This window comes from Lissotriton vulgaris, chromosome 1_1, assembly GCF_964263255.1.
Source record: "Lissotriton vulgaris chromosome 1_1, aLisVul1.2, whole genome shotgun sequence".
NCBI lineage: Eukaryota > Metazoa > Chordata > Amphibia > Caudata > Salamandridae > Lissotriton > Lissotriton vulgaris.
This window is the reverse complement of record NC_141685.1, coordinates 740,334,270-740,349,028: the sequence shown is the minus strand read 5'-3', so window position 1 is coordinate 740,349,028 and position 14,759 is coordinate 740,334,270. Positions and strand designations below refer to the sequence as shown.

Genomic DNA, 14,759 nt, shown 5'->3' with positions numbered 1-14,759 from the left:
TAAAGCAGTGATGCGTCAGTTTCTTGGAAATAAGCCCCACAGAATTTACCCTGGAACGTTTGCCCCTTCAATCTCATTCCAGACATTTTTACATCATTCCTCTCAGGTATTGCACATTTAGTAATAAATGCATATTATTGCCATCTCTTTGCATCCTGTAGAGCAAATACAAGATCTCTGTTCGGTGTGACTTTGAAAAATTGTGCTGCCTATCCAAGTTTTTTAGGCCTCTGGTTTGCTTGTGTCTTATTCAAAGGCTTGTGTTCCCCTTCCCTGAAGTGCAGCATAGCCGCTTAACAATAATTTTGAAAGGCATACTTGTATCTTTCTACTGCTCACATTTAAGGGCCAACATTTTGTATTTATCACTCAATGAGTGCACATGCTTTCTAGCTATTTCCCTCTTGTGCTGCTTCCCCTCTCGTACTAGCCCTCCCCCATTGTGTTGCTCGCCACCTCCCTTCACCCCCAGCCTGTCTGTAAAAGAACAGCAGCAGGGATGTTTCTGCTAGGGTATGGCTGAAGAGCAGACTGTAATGGTTGCTTTGTTTTATCTCTTGCATTTCACATAAAACCTCATAAAAGGTTTGTTCGAATAGGGTGAGGTATTTACTACATGGGGTAAATACCTCCTATTCCGAGTTTTTAAAAGGGAAATGGAGCCTAACATGCATAATCGTTTTTTAACACACTGAATTATGCATGATTTGCATTGTTCTCTAGACCTTTTCCCCTAAAACATTTCAGCATGTTTGACCTGCTGGAATTTATTAGGGGAAAACTGTGATGGGCTGATAGTTATCACAAAACTCGTAATTACAATCTCTGTGCAAACACCTGTTTGCATAGGGATAGGAATTTCTACCTTAACCCATAATGAGGGCCACTGAGTATTAAAGTACATGTTTGGCACACAACGGCTTTTAAGGAGGTGGGTTAAGAGCTATCTTCTGCACTCAGCTGACATCTATGTCAGAAGGTGAACTTAGTATTACACTTCTCCTGGACCCACAAATCTGCTTCCTAGGCTACTGCAGAGGATTGATTGGCTGAATCCTGTGTAAACTAAGTTAGGCTTTGGCAAGCATTTGTCTTTAAATTATGAAACTTCCTTATCCTTTTTTTCCATTCTGTTCTTAGTTTCCTCAGTGATAATTACTTGAAAAACGAACTATACTATGTATAAAGACAGAAAACATTGAATTAAATGTACAGTTCTGAGAAACCATAAGGTATGTGCTTGCTTTACTCCAGTATTTTGAAATGTTTTTTTTCTTTTATAATACAAACATTGAGAAAGCCAACAGCACAACAATATAAAAGGTGAGAATTATTACCTTTGCCAATGCTTGTTTAATATCATACCTATGATTTTCCCCACTGAATTAAAAAAATCTGTGAATGCATGGGAAGTGCCCCGGCTTTCAGCACGAGATGTTTGACAGCTGAGCATATGATTGCTGGTAGAACGTACTAGCAAGGTATAGCGACTATCAGGGCTTTAAGTGGTCAGGGTCTAAGCGGTGCTGAGCACTGGCAGTTTTTTAAAGGGGGCCTTGAAACGGGTCTCTATCGGGCTCTATTTTGTGCCCTGGCACAGATGGTCTGTTTTTTTCCAGACTGCAGTGACTGCAGGCACATCGATGGGCACGTGCTCACACTGCTCACTTCTCACTAGTGGAGAGGTTAAGGCATGACGTCATGCCATGTGAATGCCCTGTGAGCTTTGTAAGGTAAGGGAAATCCTTAGAGGCCTTTTCTCTCTGGATTTCCCTTCTCTGTTTGAAATTCAGAAGCAGCAACATTGTTGTAGTGTCAACAGGGCTTTAAGTGGAAGCTTTGTCATTATTATATACAAGTGTAAATGTAAATGTACAGGAATTTATATAGCGCAAATCACCAAGCGGTTTTTAAGCGCTTGCTTAAGGAACCTGTCCTGGTATTCCTCTGTGAGATAACCCCAGCAGGGTATCCGCAAGGTGAAAGCCAGGCATCCCGCCGCGAGGGGCCGTTGTGGAGATTAAGCAAGCTATTGCCCAGAGTCGCAGAGTGTGAACCCGTGAATCGAGTAGGCACCGGAGCTAGAATTGTCGAGTCCATGGACATTTTAGGACTCAAGACCTCGCCAAGCCGGGAATTGAACCCTGGTCCCAGGCTGACCTCTGCTTCCAGGTCTGCCTCCTCTAACCAACAAGCCATAATTGTTGCTTATTTATCTAATGTAACTGACAACCATTGACAAAGCCAATAGTCCTGACTTGTTGTAGGTGTGTTGCTTGTATCGGATGCAATAACAGAAACAGCAAAATACAAGTTGGGGGGCACAATATGCTAAGCACAGATATTTAGTTTACATGTTTTTTAAGCCAAGCCCTTATTACCTTGGCCACGCCCCTTTGAGAGAACACCCCCCCCCCCCACCCCAGTATTTTCATCCCACTTAAAGGCCTGGTGACAATGATAATGCATGGATACATACTGTGTATGACTAGGACAATAATAGGTTTTCATTTAAGTTTATACCTTTTAATTTACCAACAAGCAGTAATGGCACTCAACACTGTGCACCGTCTTGATGTATCACATCAGAGAAACTGATGTCAAAAGGAACTGCTTGGCCTACCAGGCTGGACTGGGGAACCAAAAACAGCAGTTACTAAAATGCTCAAACTAGCCCCAGAGGGTTCCCATGGCCCCAGCCCACTGGAATAAAATAATACCAGCCTCGTTCAGTTTTACATTCCCATACACTGAAAAAGAATCGTAACGGACAGGCGTGGGCCAGGGACGTATCCCACGTGCTCCGTGTCTGACGCAGGGTCAGCCCCTCCACTTCCTGCTATGGTGCATCTGCTTCCGGGTTGAGATCGCCTGGGAGAGGCCGCCACAGTGAGGAGTGGTTTGTTTCACGGCACTTCAATGACAAATGAGCAAAAAAAACGTTGTAATCATCAGTACTGACACAAGCGAATTCGGTAAAGGTGAGTGTACCACAAGGTTTCTCATCGGGGGGTGTTTTGGTTACTATAATTGGGTCGCTTACATTTCTCTTGGATGAGGGTCACTGACTAGGTCTCCGCAAACATCAGCATTGGCATCACCTATTTAAAGCCAAAAGTGTCTGTCTTTGGAGGGCTCCAAGGGCTACTGGTAGTTTATCCTTGGCCGGCTGTTTGCCTTTGGGGCTGAAGGCAAGGCATTATTAGAAGGACTCTATAATAAATATGAACAGGCATTTACAATGCAATGGTTTCGCCTTTGGAAAAGTTTGAGCTATTGGCATTGTAAATGACAAAGTTTGTATTTATGTGTTGGTTTAAGAAATAGAGAAGTAAATGGCATTGTTATTTACATTGCCATTTGCTTAATTTCTCTCAAATGTGAGACTTATTGTATCCTACGGACGAGTTTAGCAGATAGCAATTACTACCACACACACACCTAGAGCCACACACACACAATGCGGCCACACATACACACACACACACTGAGATCTACACACAGACACAGACACCCAGAGAAACACACACATACACACCCAGAGTCCCTCCCACACACACACCTAGAGCCACATACACACACACACACACCCAGAGCCACACACATACAGACACACATCCAGAGCCGCACAAACACACACCCCGAGAGTCATACACACACTCAAAGTCACACATAGACCCAGAGCTACACACACCTAGAGACACACAAACACACACACCCAGAGCCACACAGACATCTAGAGCCACACATACACTTAGAGCCACATACACACACTCAGAGCTAGCCACACATACACACCCATAGCCAGCCACACACACACACTAAGACTCACACACTCACCCAGAGCCACACACACACATACACTCAGAGCCACACACACACAGAGCCATACACACACCGATAGCCACACACACACCCACCCAGAGCCACACAGACTCACACACCTAGAGCCACAAACACACATGCTGCGCCACATACACACACATTCAGAGCTACACAGACAACCAGAGTCACACACACATACTCAGAGCCACACATACACATACACACACTCAGAGCTAGCCACACACACACACCTAGAGCCATACACACCCAGAGCTACAAACACACACCTAGAGCCACACAAACACCAGAGGCACACACACACACACCTCTAGAGTCACACACAGACACACACCCAGAGCCACACACATATACACACCGAGAGCCACACACACATCCAGAGCCATACACACCCAGAGCCACACACACACATACACCCACAGCCATACAAACACACATACTCAGAGCTACACACTTACACCTAGAGCCGCACACACACTCAGAGCCACACACACACACTCAGAGCCAGCCACACACACACACCCAGAGCTAGCTACACACACACACACACACACTAAGAGCCACACACACACCTAGAGACACACACACACACCCAGAGACAGCCACACACATACTAAGACCCACACATACCCCCAGAGCTATACACACACACACACACACAAACACACACCCATAGCCACACACACACACACACACACACCAGAGCCACACACACCCATAGCCACCGACACACACTAGAGCCACACACACACTCACTCAGAGCCACACAGACACACACTTCTAGAGCCACAAACACACACACACACCTAGAGCCACACATACAACCAGAGTCACACACACATACCCAGAGCCACACATACACATACCCCAAGCCAACCACAAACACACACCTAGAGCCATACACACCCAGAGCTACACATACACTCAGAGCCACACACACACTCAGAGCCACACACACACCAGAGCCACACACACACATACACACCCAGAGCCACACACATATACACACACCCACTGCTTCACACACATACACACCCAGAGCCACACATACACCTAGAGCAACACAAACACACATACCCAGAGCCACACACACACCCATAGCCACACACACACACACACACATGAGACTCAAGGGAGGGGAGAGCTTCTGGTGCGTGTTCGCCGGGAGCCCTTCCTCGTGCCCTCAGTATGCAGCCAACCAGAAGAACTACTGGAAGCAGATCGCGTGCGCTTTGAAGAAACAGAAGAACCTGTGTCAAGACCCCAAGGCGGTCTTAAAGTCAAAGGAGTGCAAGAAGGGGCCTAAGGAGGCGCACCTCAGCTTCTCCAGCTCCAGCCTTATAGAAGCTGCCTCTGGGAAGGAGAAAGTAATTCACCCCGGTAAAAAGCCCTCCCGCCCTTCAAACGCGACTGCTGAGGTGAAGCAGGACGCTGAGACGAGCAGCAAAGAATGCGTGGAAGACGAGAGCGTCGACCAGAAAAAGGTCGCGAAAAAGGTCGCGGAGGAGTACTGCGGGGAGTCGTGGGGCTCGCTCTGCGCATTCTTCTTCTCCATGGTGCAGGATAAAAAGTGCTGAAGAAGTACTAACTTTTCCATAGGCGCCTGTTGGCCCCTGTGTGACGTGTGTGATACTTTCTGCTGCTTGGGTCTCGGTTTTTTTAGACAACTGAATGATGCATTCTGGGACTTGTAATTTCACTTTTAATATCGCATTTATAGACTCAAAATATCCAGCGAGCAAATAATGTAGACTTAAAATCAGGGCAGACATACGATGCCACGTGTGCTATAGGGCGATGTAACAGCTATACTTCTTCAATGGGGAAGTATACTGTGGTTTACTAGCAACTGTGTATTTACTACACAGTACCGTGTGCTATGCGCAGGGTGCTCGATGTAAATACTGTAATTATAAAAGCAGAGCTGTGTATTTAAACATCTTTAACAATCTTGTAAAAAACGTGTTTCTTTTCTATGTAGACATACCGTAAATTTTATTCTGTACATATTTTTATCTGTGAACACTGGTGCAAAGTGCACAGCCAAATACTTGCTTAGTGTTCTTTGAGCGATTTTAAAACGGAACAAATTTAATACCTTCAGTGCTATGCACTTGTGTAGTGTCTATGATTTTAATTGGTCAATTAGAATAAACGCTTTTGAGACTCTTTGAAATAAATGCATCGGTGCATTCGTCTTTGGGCGTGGGGTATATGTGGAATGTTTAAATGCTAAATTACAAAGCGTTGCGTGGACAAGCGTCACTGGGAGCTCAGTGCTGCATTTTTTAACGAGACCCTGCACGTTGAGATCCGAGCTACCGCGGGCACTTTAGTTTCATTTGAACACCAATTAGGGAGATAGTTGCAGCATTCTCACTGCATGTAGTACACCACGGTTCAAATGAATGGCCTCTGCTTCTCATGCTCACAGGCAGCTCAGCTGAAAGACGGTCTGGTTGACCAATGCCATTTAAAAGCGTACCCGTACTTAAGAGCATTTCTCGCAGAAAAAACAACAAATTAAATGTAGTGTTCCTAAATGGTAATTACATTCGCCTGGAGCGTCGGGGCAACATAAAAGCCACTCACACTTAACATTGTATTCGCTTTATTAACATGAGAACCACTTATAAAGTCCATTAAGTTTTCTATGAAACGCAATAACAATATGTACCCGCTTGCACTGGGCGCAGTTGCGGACCCCTCACCAGTTAGCACTGTCTCCGGGCGTTCAGCGCGCACTTCTCTCCCACACAGGGTCAAATTGCAGCTTCCGAGTTCCTCACAGCCCTCTGTAGGCAGCCAGGGCTCCATGTTTTAGCCCATTTATTGGGGCGGCCACTTCCTTCATAAACCGCACGTTATGCCGTCATGCACCAGCACATATCCTTTTACCACCTCCTTAGTTCTGGTGTCAGGGAGCACCACACTGCCAGGGACCCACTCACACTGGGACATCAACAATTAGTGCCACAGACTGCCTGACGTGGGCGTGGCGAAAACAGACAACAGCAACAAGACACAGAAACACGTGAAACAAACATGAAAAAGACATGAGACAAGGGCAACAAAGACAACACCACAGAGTAACGGAAAACATGGAGAGGACATGACAGCAGACGAAAGCATTCCATTGACGGAAAACAAAGACAACAGCAACGAGACACGGAATCCTCAAATTGTTTTTGCAGATGTTATAGCTACCAAAACCTCATCTTCATAGTCTATAGAAATATAGTTTCAAAGCGAAACCCTTGCAGAACTGCCAAAAACGGTTGTAAATCCTAAGGAAAAAGGAAAGTAATCGAAGCCCCAAAACTTCGCAGTCAAACTTCCCAATGGTTCTCAGAAGGCCTGGCTGCTGCCTATGTAGACTTCAGCGTGGCAACTGCCACGCTTGGTGCAGGCTCCGGTCGCCCCGTTCTCGTCCTGGCTTTGCGGGGCTTCCTTCAGGCTCCCTCACTCATCCGGGAGCAGGCCGATCTTCCAGTCGGCTCCTACACTCACCGGGGGCAGGGGCAGATGCCTCGAAGCTCCGGCGACGGCTTCCTAGGAGCGGAGTCTTGCTTCGGGGGCTGGGCCAATCCCAGCGCGGCCCTGCGGTGAGCCTCCGCTGACGTCAGCGCTCCCTGGGCCAATCAGGACGCGACTTCCTCGTCGAGCCCTCCGCCAAGGCCCAATCAGTGCGCGGCTTTCCCGGGTCAGCCGCCAATCAGCAGGCGGACCCTTCGGTGCAGTCTTCGTACCAGGCTTCGAATCTCATACCAGGGAAACACTGAAATAAGCGTGTATAGTGTCACAAAAGAACTGAGTGTTCGGTGTCCTATAGCCAGCTGATGTACTTGTGGGGGCATATATATAACAAGAATGTTCCCCGGGCTCACGGAGAGCGGGAGGGGGGACGGGCACACAGAGGGGGGGAGGGGGGACGGCGGGAGGGGGGACACGGAGGAAGGCAGGACCACACGGAGAGCGGGAGGGGGGACGGCGGGAGGAGGGACACGGAGGAAGGCAGGACAGCAGCAAGCACGGCCCGGCCGGACCAGATTCGGGGGCGTTCCCGGCTTTTGGCTGACGTAGCATGACGTAGCCAAAAGCCAAAAATTCTCGGGAACGCCCCCGAATCTCGTCCGGCCATGACGGACGCCTCTCTGTTCCAATGGCTAGCCTCCATTTATGGAGCTAGCCAATGAAACAGAGGGCGGATTCCAGAGCAACATACTGTAACTCAATAGATTTCTCCTGCGCAAAAGCTGCTTGCGCAGCTTTTTTGCAGCCGAAACCTAAAAAGCACCTCAAGACTGCCGATTTGGTTGGAACGTTAGCCGTTACAGCCAAAGAGTGGTGCACCAATGACATCTGCAGCTGCAAGGGCACATCAGAGCTCCCAGAATCGTCAGGTCTCGGGCATGGCAACAAGCCCTCTAAGCTCAGAAGAGGATCTGACAACTACTCTAAAAGAAAACGAGTCAGGAGCAGTGAGTGTGTCTGTAGACCCGGGGACAGAAGCAACAGTGGACGCAGTGTACTGTCCCTTGGAGCGAATGTAGGGTCATATAACAGAGAGAATGATAAGAGTAAAGGCAGGGCTTTAAGTGGGAAAAAAACTGGGGGTGCTCTAAAAGGGGCGTGGCAAATTTCTTAAAGGTGTGTGGCCTATCCGAGTAGGGGCTTGGTCTAAATCAAGATAACTAGCATTGTGTGCTTAAAAAAATCATGAAGTCGCATCCAGTCTCAGAATCACACAAAGTAGCATTTTCCCATATATCACAACTGTAAAACACCTTCTTATTACACTACAATGGATTAGTTGGGGCAACTAATGTGTAACTAGAGATGGGGTCAGCAGAACGTACTTAGGTCTTATCAGTGAAGTATAGCTTGGTTCCTATGACAATTGAGCGTGGTACCCACAACTGGGCGTAGCCGCTGCATTTACGGAGTCAGCCGCAACAACCAACAAGGTGATGGGAATAATTCTAACATGAAATGCTGTCAAGTTTCGGACTCATGAATCCACTGAAAGCCAGTGCCAATCCTCAATCTCTGCACTAATGCACAGGATGGAAAGTGCCAACAGGCCCAGAAATCAGGTGAGAAAGAGAATCCCTCTGTCTTTAGAGAACCAGGGAATGGGAGCAGAAGAGCAATGGCGAACTGGAGCCCACCTCCTTAGCACAGCTCTGTTTCAAGAGACAGCATCCCCTGTCTTGGTGTTACAAGGGGAGGAGAGCTGACTGGATGTAGGACTTATGGCATGTGCTGTACAGATAATACTTATAAAACAAGCCGAACTGGTTTCAGCAGTGAGTGGTACAACAGTGACCCGGGGGCGTTCCAGGAATCTGACTGAAGTACCCGACGCACTGCTGCAAACACACTTGTAAGACCCACCAAAGTAGGCAAGAAGCAGCACTACAAAGGTGCATGGCAGGAGAGGTGCTAACGGTGACCCAAGAAATAGAGAGGGCGAGGGCTGCCAACCAGATGTTAGCTATTGGGCTAAAGTCCAGAAGTCTTGAATATGAATCTCCCCACAGTGGTGTAACAAAGGCCCCCAGCGGCCCCCATGATGCGACCTGTGTGGTCAGAGGGGGCCCCCCTCCAGGTACTTTGAAGGGGGGGGCCCTCAAGTTTCGTTACACCACTGACACGTAAGTAGCAACAGGACCTGTAAAGAGAAGGAAGGCCCGCCGGTAGCGTGTGTGATCATAATCTCCCCCCCTGTGCAACAGCTGGAAGGGTGGGTGCTGGAGAACTTTTGTATCCCTGACTTCCCAGCTCTTCTTAGGCCCTTGGAGACAGGCATGCTCCAGAGGGGCAAATCACACAGCACAGCTCCTCTTCAAGTTAGGGGGACACAGCACACAGCCCCTCCCTCAGCAATCACAGCAACTGTAGGTAAACATGTCACACAGCATTCCCCATGTTATTCTATGGGCAAGATAGCCTTTCAATAGTGAAAACGAACGAAATTGGCAGTATTTCACTATCCAGACATATTACCCACACTAGTAACACCAAACAAAAACCGGGACGCCTGCTCACCCTACCTTTGACCTTTGAGGCCCGAAAATAGAGCCCCATAGAGCCCCCTTTTGAGGCCCCTCAAAAAAAACTGGGGGGGCTCAGCCCCCCACAGCTCCCCCCCCCACTTAAAGCCCTGACTGTAAAGGGGAGAATGATACACTTATGGTTGGCCCGCCGGAAACTCTCTTGAAGCAGGCTAAAACAAGAGACTATCCCTTGTTTGTAAAACAGAAAGCAACACCATAGGTCAGTCAGGATCACCTCAGCCCCCCATTACCGCGCTCTGGCAGAATCACAGGCTGCTTTAGAAGGACTGACTCTGGAGTCTCCTCAGCTGCAGGATGCTGATAGTTAGGGGTCTCCGCCTCTCAGTTCTGTTTTAACTCCGAGGTAATTACGGAACAACACTTGCAGTCAGTAGTGGCGTCTCTGTCAAAGGAGATGCCGCAGCAGAACGACCTGAAGGATTCAGTGGTTACTACACAATGTGATATAACAATGATCACATATCAAAAATCATTCTGATAGAAATCAGAAATCTCAAGCCTCTCAGGCAATTGGAATTGCAGCCTTGCATCAGAGACTTTAAAAAATGGAAGAATCTATGACACAGGTCCTAGAAATGCTGCAGGAACCGCAATTAGAGGATCAAGTCCCCTCAATGCACAAATAAGTCAGTCAGTTCAGAAAGAAAAAACTAGATTATAAAATTAAAGAGTTAGAAAACTACTCACACCTCTCTAACTTACATATAGTTTGGGTCCAGTAGAGTTGTGAGGGATCTCCAGTCCTTCAATGGGTAGATTCTTTCATAAAGACTCATGCCCTACCGGAACATTTAGGGGACTTGACTATCACACGAGCACACTGGGTTCCGGCACAAACTTTCCCAAATTCGAAAGTACCAAGTACTATCTTGGTGAACTTCACTGACTATCATGTGAAAGCGCACATACTAGCCAAAGGCCATTGGTAAAAAACAATTTTCAACACCAGAAATACCTCATTGTTGTGTATTTTCAGATATGTCTGTCTTAGCAGGAAATCGTCGAAAAGATTTTGTAAAAATGTCCTACATCGTCACTGTATCATTTGTAAAACTAGTGCCCAAGGAAATTTTCTGTTCCTACTGCCTTTATCCAATCTGACCTTTGATGTACTACTGTAGGTTTATTACCTTTACTCTGTCTCTTTATTTGTTTTGCGTTTGTAAAACCAATAAAAGTTATTGAAATAAAAAAAGTTATCTGTTAAAGGCACAGGGGGTTCAAGCTACTATTGCACAACAATCCAAGTTATAGGTCTTAATTAAAGGTCAGTTTCATATGTTCACGAATTCAACAGAGGCTCAGGTGATTCTGCAGAAGATATATGTGAGAATGTATCTTTATTGTTTAAGGTAATTAAAACCATAACAATTCCAATAAAATTAATCAGTCTGCAGAGGAGCATATACTGTACATATTAAAAACCATTAATTACCATTAATAAAATGTACAGCTTTTGATGATACCGTATCAAGACCGTGTTAGCACTAGTATATATACCTATTAGACTTACTGTTGTCCGCTGCAGAAACCAGTTCCAATTGTATAAAACAATAATTTAGCCCTGTATCAAAAGTTTCATCTCTTTAGTAAAGGACCATTTAAAATGCTAGGTCAAATCAATTTTTCATATAAGAGTACAAACTTTACCAATCTCCAGTTAAGTTGCGGGTCATGTGGATCAAGACACTTTAATATAGCAGATCTGCAAGTGTGTATGCCCCTATCTTTAAACTGATTTTTTAACAATAACAATTGTTAAAAAACTGATTTTTTAACAATAAAAGGTGATTTACTTTTAAAACCGGACATATACAGATCAGGTGAACAAAGTCCTGCTTCGGAGCACCACGTAATGCACATGACGGCGGACCACTATATTTCCAAAGGGGTTGATCAGCATTAGTTGGTAGTGCCCCAAGGCGTATTGCTAGCAATTTCCTTTTTAGGTGAACAAATTATGTCCAAATAAGCCACTGGTTGTAAAATCGTATAGGATTGCAGTACCATCCAGGCATGAGAGCGCTTACTAAATATAAATTTGTCCTCGGTTAACAAGTGTCTTTTTGCTGCTTTATTTATTATTTGCCGAAATGCTGTGAATGGTAAATTCAAGTTCCATAACTCTGACACCTTTGTTAACTTTATTGATAGCTGCAAATATTTGTGATAAGCTGATCGAGGATTACTCTCTTGAGCTTCCCAAATGGCACTATTAAGCAGATTCTGGCAGCTTCACCCAATTTTATACCACAGTTTTATTGTCGCGTATATTCTTGCTAGACGTTGCTGCAGTAGACCAAACTCTAGGCGAATCTGCGCAGGAGAAGAATTTCTCGGTAGAGTAAATACTGTTCTATATGCCTTAATTTGCATTCTTTCAATAACTGCTACTTCCTTGCCATGTTGAACTTCAGTAGTATAGGCTAAAGTCGGCACGAGCTTTGCTTTAACAACAGCCAGTAATGGTCTGAACGATGGACAGCTTAAACTCTTCGCTATAGAGCAACAAGCATTGGAAATGCAATAGGTCTCGCATTAGGAAAGTTTGAGCGATTGGTATTGTAAATGACACTTTTTTTTATTTGTGTTGGTTTTAAAAATAGCAAAATTAATAGCTTTGTCAGTTACAATGTCAATAGTTTTAACTTTCGCAAATGTGACACCTATAGCATTTGTAATGCAATGTGTGTTGTATTTACGTGACTTAGATGTATTGATATTACAAATAACAATGGCTTTTAATTTTGTAAATAATTAATACTTAAATAAAAGTTTATTGTAATTTGTAATGGCAATAGTTTAAACGTTTGTAAATACATTTTGTGAAGATTATGTTCAGTGTATTTTATTGTGACGAAAATCCAAGAACATTGCATTTGCACCTACACACACACAGAGTCACACACACACATATAGATGTGGTGATGGTGGACCTGGGGGATGTGGTGGTGGTGGTGATTGTGGATGTGGTGGTGATGGTGGTGGATGTGGTGATGGTGGTGATTGTGGTGGTGGTGGTGATTGTGGATGTGGTGGTGATTGTGGTGGTGATTGTGGTGGTGATTGTGGTGGTGGATGTGGTGGTGGATGTGGTGGTGGATGTGGAGGTGGATGTGGTGGTGGATGTGTAGGTGGTGGATGTGGAGGTGGTGGATGTGGAAGTGGTGGATGTGGAAGTGGTGGATGTGGAAGTGGTGGATGTGGAAGTGGTGGATGTGGAGGTGGTGGATGTGGAGGTGGTGGATGTGGAGGTGGTGGATGTGGAGGTGGTGGATGTGGAGGTGGTGGATGTGGAGGTGGTGGTTGTGGTGGTGGTGGTGGATGCGGTGGTGTTGGATGCGGTGGATGTGGTGGTGGTGGATGTGGTGGTGGTGGATGTGGTGGATGTGGTGGTGGATGCGGTGGTGGATGAGGTGGTGGATGAGGTGGTGGTGGTGGATGATGTGGCGGTGGTGGATGCGGTGGTGGTGGATGTGTTGGATGTGGTAGTGGATTTGGTGGTGGATGTGGTGGTGGATGTGGTGGTGGATGTGGTGTTGGTGGGTGTGGATGGATGTGGGTGTGGATGGATGTGGTGGTGGATGTGGTGGTGGATGTGGTGGTGGTGGATGCGGTGGTGGTGGATGTCCCACATAGGATCAAAAGCAAGACAACCTCCATCCACCCGGTGATTGCTCCTACTAATGTAGCTAGGCGCTTCAGAGCCCCAGAAAGGGGTGGTAAGCGCTATATAAGCGTTACTTTACCGTCTGAAACGCACACAAGGATGAATAGACTATGCAAATGAGGAAACAAACCCTTTTCTTGCAAGTAAAGACGGACCGGGGGCGAGAGGGGTCGCCCAAGAGTGAGGGAACATTGAGTGAGTGGAAAGAAGAAAGGGGGTGAGAGCGAGCAGCCAAGTGGGGAGACCCAGAGGGCAGAGCACGTGCAAGAATGCGGCCCCACTGGGGGGCTGCTGGGAGAGGAGGAATGGACAGGACAGCCTGACAATAGCGCGGGGAGGGGGCAGGATGCGGGGCGTGAGGGGCAGAGCGAGCGGCGTGGCGGGGGGAGGTGCGCCTGTGTTTGCATTGTGTGTGGCTTGTGCCCTCAGCCCAGGGAGGTCGAAGGACACCCCCACGCAATTAAGTCGGTTGGAGGAAGGCGCTGATAAGCGCAGCCCATGTCTTGTCTGTTAACCCTTTGCCGGCGGGGGGACAGACCGGACGGGTCACTTACTGACTGCGCGTGCGGCCTTTGGGGCTGGGCACCAGCGGGGGTGACGGTGGTGCCTCCCAGCACACGGTGGGCAGCTTGAGGGGCCCCACTGGGTGTGTTTGTGACTTTGTGGTTGGTGGGAAAGCACGTTTGTGTCTCATTGCTTGTGGCAGTGCACGTGGGGTGCACATCGAAACCAGTGCGGTGGTTCCACAGTGTCTAATAGCAGGGAGAGCAGTGGTTGTGTTTACATTGCGTGTGGTTGGCCACGAGGGCTGCACCCCCTCTCCCCCCCGGTTCACAGTCTCATTCTAAGGGGGGAGGGGTACTATGTTTGGTTACATTGCTTGTGGCAGGCCGTGTGTGGGCTGTACCTCCCAGCACTGTGTCATTTAAAGATGTGGCCATCTCCGTATTTCCCTTTTGGCAGGCAGGCCATGTGAGTCCCTGGTGTGCCTGTAGATGGAGGGCAGGTGATGGGGCGCACTGAGGAATGCTTGTAGGTGTGTGTGTAGGCGATGAGGGTGTGAAGCAGCAGGAAAAGACAGCACCAACCCTAACGAAAACGAGTTACAAAAATAAATAAAACAAGACGGAGGGCATTGCCGTGGGAGCGGGGAGGAGAAATGCGAC

The 14,759-nt window shown here is 47.1% G+C and overlaps 1 protein-coding gene across 1 annotated transcript in view; it reads right to left on the bottom strand.

Moving 5' to 3' along the window:
• Window positions 1–14,759, bottom strand: part of KIAA1614 (KIAA1614 ortholog) — a 260,979-nt gene that overhangs the window by 202,876 nt on the left and 43,344 nt on the right. The gene's annotated exons all lie outside the window — the stretch shown is intronic.